General features: G+C 44.6%; 1 protein-coding gene across 1 annotated transcript in view; it reads right to left on the bottom strand.

The window, feature by feature from the left end:
• Positions 1–213: 213 nt before the first annotated feature.
• LPAR3 (lysophosphatidic acid receptor 3) overlaps positions 214–6000 on the bottom strand; it is a 156041-nt gene continuing 150254 nt past the window's right edge. The window contains exon 8 of the transcript XR_014804742.1: positions 214–405. The gene's annotated coding sequence lies outside the window, so the exon portion shown is untranslated. The remainder of the gene's footprint in view (positions 406–6000) is intronic.

The raw sequence follows: 6000 nt of genomic DNA, 5'->3' as shown, positions 1-6000 counted from the left end.
ATGAAAGTCAGAGGCTAGGACTGGAAGCAAGGCCACCGGACTCTCCGCTGGAGTCCTGTGTTGCTGGAACTTGGCCTCGGCTCTCTGGTGCCAGAGAAATGAGGAGACAGAGTTTAGGGTGAAGGAGAAAAAAATAGCTTTATTGACTTGCCAGACAAAGGAGGGTCGCAGCAGGCTAATGCCTCAAAGACCATGCCCCCTAAGGAGAGATTGTTTTTATAGTTTTTAAAAACCACTAGTTTTATTGGTTTTATAGTTTTGAGGGTGAAAAATAGGGCCACAGATAAAGATGAGGGTAGAGGCGAGCTTGCATTATTTTCAAAGCTGGTGTTCCATGGTTTGGTGGTCTTCTATCCTGAATAAAGAATGCTTCATTAACATCCTCCATTTGTGGGGGGTTTAGTTCTGCAGAAGAATTCAAAGATATTGTTATGAATATTCCTTGAGGAGGAACCAGGACCCTGCCCCAAAGCTGCACTATTGTTTCTTGACTGCTCCTCTCTGGTCTCTGCATCCCCTCCCTTCCCTGATTAGCAATGGTTTGAACCTGCCCTTTGGAACTCAGGGAAGGTAATGGAGGCTGAAGTTCATTCCATAAAAATAAGAAATGGGGGACACAGAAAGACTTGTGTGCCCAGGAGCCCACAGGTCCCTGCTTGGTTTCACTTGTGCGAGGGACTCACAGGGCTGGCAGTGAATAGTTGGAATTCCCAAGGGGTAGGCAGAGGGAAACTGCAGTAACCTCAGACTTGGGGACAATAGGATGGAGGTTCCAAAGCTCCATATCCCCAGCTGGTCTTCCTGGTGATTGCTGCTGCTGCTGCTGCTGCTATTTGGCCCAGTGGGTTTTTTTTAATGAAATGTTTATTTTTTATTTTATTTTTATTTTTTTATTTTTTGTCCTTTTAGGGCTGCACCCTCAGCATATGGAGGTTCCCAGGCTAGGGGTCTAATCAGAGCTATAGCTGCTGGCCTACACCACAGCCACAGCCATGCCAGATACAAGTTGCAATTTTGACCTACACCACAGCTCACGGCAACGCCAGATCCTTAACCCACTGAGCGAGGCCAGGGATTGAACCCACGACCTCATGGTTCCTAGACTCATTTCTGCTGTGCCACAATAGGAACTCTGAAATGTTTATTTTTTAGATAAAAATACTTTTCAGAGCAAGAAAGTGATAAATACAAGATTGAACAATGGGATGGTGATAATTTTGTAATGTATACAGATAGCAAATTATTATGCTGTACACCAGGAACTAACACAGTATAGGTTAATTATACTTTAAAAACAAAGAAACAAACCCTTAAACTAAAAAATTCTAAGCAAAAGAGATCAGATTTGTGGTTGCCAGAGGCATGGGTGAGGGGAATTGGATGAAGGTGGTCAAAAGGTTATATAAACTTCTGGTTATAGGATGTAAGTACTAGGAGCTTACTGAACAAACCTGAGTAATATAATTAACACTGCTGTATGTTATATATGAAAGTTGTTAAGAGAGTAAACCCTAAAGGTTCTCATCATAAAAAGAACATTTTTTTCTTTTATCTTGTATCTATATGAGATGATGGATATCCCCTAAACTTTTTTTTTTTTTAGGGCCACACCCATAGCATATGGAGGTTCAGGCTTGGAGTCAAATCGAAGCTGTAGCCACTGGTCTACACCACAGCCACAGCAACACCAGATCTGAGCTGTGTCTGGGACCTACACCAGAGCTCATGGCAATGCCAGATCCTTAACCCAACTGAGCAAGTCCAGGGATTGAACCTGCATCCTCATGGATACCAGTCAGATTCTTTTCCACTGAGCCATGACGTGCACTTCATCCTCTAAACTCGTGGTAATCATTTCATAAGCTGTGGAATTCAAACCATTTTGCTCTACGCCTTAAACTTACACAGCGCTGCATGTCAATTACATCTCAGTAAAATGTGTGGTTCTTGAACCAAACCTGTATTTTGTGCTTGAGTGTGTTGGCAAAGTCCTCCCCTTCTTTGTAGGTTTGGTGCCTGCTTCTAAGTGTTGCCGCTCTCTGCTGCAGGCAGAGCATTCCTGGACTGCCTCCTGGTGGGACCCATGAATTCCTGATATCCTTCCATCCTTCACTTTTGCTCTGTTCCCTCCCTGGGTCCTTAGAGATTGCTTTTGTTTATTATACTATTTTGAGGTATCTTTGCTAGAGTCAGAGGATAGAGAAAAAACTTCCACTCCCTGTCAACTAACAATCCCGAGTGCTTGACCCTAAACTCTCCCTACCTTCTCCATGATCTAATTGTGTCTGACATCTTGACCTCTCTCCCCATCTCTCCCTTTCCACTGGCTCCTTTGGAATCATCTTTATGGAACTGTCCCCTTGCTTCACAACTCTTCTCTACTCATCCCTTAAGACCCAGCTCTTTAGCCACCGCCTCCCACCCTCCACCCCCCATTCCCCATCCCCCTTGCCACTGAAGCAGAATACTAACCCAAGTAGTCAGTGCAGGAGCATGGGCTTTGATGTATTCTTCCATATGGCTTCTAATTAACATTTGTGGTTTAAGGGCTCCAGAAAGTAATTCCCCACAGGCCTTGTTTACTATTTTCCTATTGTAAAATAGTAAACAAGGCCTTCCCCCACATGGACCTTAATCTCTAGCCTACTCCTCAACCGACAGAAAAGGAATGATAGGAAGGATGACTCAGTCTAAGGAAAGAGAAGGAGGAAGAAATCATAAAACTTATGGGGACATTTCCACCCCTAAGACCCCTATTGGACAAAGACTGATAGAGGTAATTGGGCAAGGCCAATGGGAGAAAACCACATCTTTCTGGGTCCCACGTTGGTACCCCCTCCATCTTTAAGGGATAAAAACCCCTATAGGACAATAGAGAGTGGGGAGCTCTTCTCCCCCCTTCCCAGCAGCCCTGGGAGCTATTTGCTTTCCTGTAATAAAGATTTTGCTCGCTTGCTACCTGTGTGTTTGCAGAGTTCATTCTTCAAATGTGTGAACAGGAGTTTCCGTTGTGGCTCAGTGGTTAGCGAATCCGACTAGGAACTGTGAGGTTGCAGCTTTGATCCCTGGCCTCGCTCAGTGGGTTGATGATCCCACATTGCCATGAGCTGTGGTGTAGGTCACAGGCGCTGTGGCTCTGGCATAGGCCAGTGGCTACAGCTCCAATTCGACCCCTAGCCTGGGAACCTCCATACGCCATGGGAGCGGCCCAAGAAATGGCAAAAAGACCAAAAAAAAAAAAATGTGTGAGCAAGAACCCGGATTCTGGTACCAGCTTTCTGGCATCACCTTCCCCATGCCACCCAGGCCTGGATTAAGTAATACTCTTCTGCATATTCACAAGGGCGTCTCTCCATCATTGCATTAGCCGTGATACCAGCAGACACACAATGAGTATTTTTTGAATGGATGAATGAATGAAGAACCAATTATTGAGGATATTGGTAGTACTCATTCTCCACATTCAAAGTTGCTGCTTTTCTGACCACAATGAGCAGGGGTCTCCTGATCTCTACAGGACCTACTGGGAAAGGCATGCACCCTCACCCTCACATTCTTCCCACTAAGGGCCTCTCCAGACGCTCCCTGCTATGGAAAGAAAAATTTCCAACTTTGCTTTCAAACTCTATGTTGGAAAAGTGTTATATTTGCCAACCATATGGAACAATGTGGGAAATGCTATACTGAATTACAGGAGAGAGAATTAGTTTTCACTTGTCTCCCCTATGTTTCTTGGGGTGCTACAGAGTGCAGCTTTTTGGAGCCCGTGTCTGTGGGTGATTCACTGTGGAGAAGAAACATTTTTTAACTCAGGAAGCGAATGAAGATTAATAGTTTGCTGTAAATCCTGTCAGTTCACTGTTTGGAAGCTTGTTTAGCACAGATGTAAATACTAATATGTGGCTTTTAACACTTCTTCCCTTATTCCAATGTCCATTCCAACACCCACCCTGGAGGGCTTTTGTCTATCCTAATAGGGGAGAAGCTATGTGTTCCATTACAAGTTAATCACTAAAAGGGTATTTAAATTATACATAATGGCCCATCTCTGGAAACCCTCCCTCCCAGGTAATGAGCACTGAGCTAAAATTCCTTTGTTTAGCCCACAGGAAACATCCTGACCAGGACTACCTGTGAGTGACGGCAGGAAGGAAGAAATTAACACGTCCCTTAGAATGTGACTAGAACCAGGAAATGTTTACTCCCTCCCCATTCAGTATAAAAGAAGCCTGAATTCTAACTCTGGCAAGACAGTTCTTTGGGACTTGAGTCCACCATCTTCTTAGTCTGCTGGCTTTCTGAGTAAAGGTAACTATTCTCTGATCCAACAACTCGTCTCTCAATTTATTGGCCTGTCATTCAGCAAGCAGTATAAGCTTGGACTTTGTAGCAGTATTACTTAACTCCCTGAACACCAATCCTCAAGTGGCAGCAAGAAACACAGTCTACCTTCTCAAGTGCCAGAGCAGAGGCAGAGGGTAACTCCCTTTCTGAGCTAGGAAAAGAAGACTACATTTGTTGGGAGGGGGGTGGAATTTATATATCAATATTTATAAATAACAGATTTTTACTCTACTATATCCATCAAAACGTGTTAAGGTCCCGTTACATAGAGATTCTATATTAGGATGCTAGGGACATGACATTGAGTAAGTTATGGTCTCTAATCTTAAGTTCTGACAGTCTAGTGAGAGTTAGCACTTGACTACCATGGAGAGATATGACTTAAAGCTTTGAACTAATCTTTAAATATTCCATGCTTTTCCTTAGATTCATCACTCATCAGTCTCTCCTTTTCAATTAGGAGAAGGGAAAGCACCCACTTCAGTTTCTGTTCTTTTGCCCCAGCAGGCAGTAATTCCTGAGGTATATATCTGAGATCTCTTCATCTAAAGAAAGACAAGCAAATGCACAAATGTGGCCATGATATCAGTAGGGGCACCATGTCCATGGACAAGTCAACATGTCATTATGTGATGACAATGGAGGAATCCATTATAAATCCTTACAATCACAATCATATTCTAAGGAGGTTAGCTTTTGTTAAAAGAAAGCTTTTTTTTTTTTTTTTTTCCCAGCTGAGCCTTTTCATGGGAGCTGAGTTTGGAAGTCATGGCTGGAGAAATTTTCACTGTTTTGCCATAACAGAGTGAGAAGAATTGGGAGTTCTCATTGCCAATGTGGGGGTCAGGGAGAGGAGAATGTGGGGAGACAAAGGAGTGAGGGACAAGAGGAGGGCATAGAGGAGTAGAACAGGGGCAGGGTGTCATGTGGGGTGGAACGGTAAGGGAAAACCCCTCAGTGGTGGGATGGCCAAAAGGCCGATGTCTGAGAGTCCATTTGAAGCAGTCTGTGTGGCTGCAATGAAAGCATCACTCCCTCCCTGCCTGGTCCTGATCCTTCAGTCAAGCTTTCGATTCATACATGTGACTCTGGTGAATGGGTCCTGGGTGTGGGGTGAGCAGAATAAAGGCCACCGAAGTTGTCCTAATCCCGGGAACCTGTGAGTATGTTATGTGACTCCACAGATGTGATTAAATGAAAGGTATTAAGATGTGGACTTTAGCCTGGACTTTCTGGGTGAGCCCAGTATAATCACAAAGAACCTTAAAAGTAGAAGAGGGAGGCGTTCCCATTGTGGACCAGTGGAAACAAATCTGACTAGTATCCATGAGGATGCGGGTTCGATCCCTGGCCTCTTTCAGCGGGTTAAGGATCTGTGAGCTATGGTGTAGGTCACAAACGTGGCTCAGATCCCGTGTTGCTGTGACTGTGGTGTGGGCTGGGAGCTGAGGCTCTGAACTTCCATATGTTGTGGGTGCGACCCTAAAAAGAAAAAAAATGTGGAAGAGGAAGGCAGAAGAGGCCAGTCAGAGGACATGTAACAGCAGAAAAAAGGCACAGAGAAGCCTCGTTGCTGGCTTTGAAGAGGGAGGACAGGGGCGACTCTAGGAGCTGGAAAAAGGGGAAACATTCTCCCCTGAGCTTCCAGGGGAGGAT

The sequence above is a fragment of the Sus scrofa genome, chromosome 6 (genome assembly GCF_054392235.1).
Source record: "Sus scrofa isolate SSC_HxYL_T2T_F1_AM1 chromosome 6, Sscrofa_HxYL_maternal_Yorkshire_Landrace_v2.0, whole genome shotgun sequence".
NCBI lineage: Eukaryota > Metazoa > Chordata > Mammalia > Artiodactyla > Suidae > Sus > Sus scrofa.
Note: the sequence above shows the minus strand (reverse complement) of the source record. Positions and strands in the feature narration are given on the sequence as shown.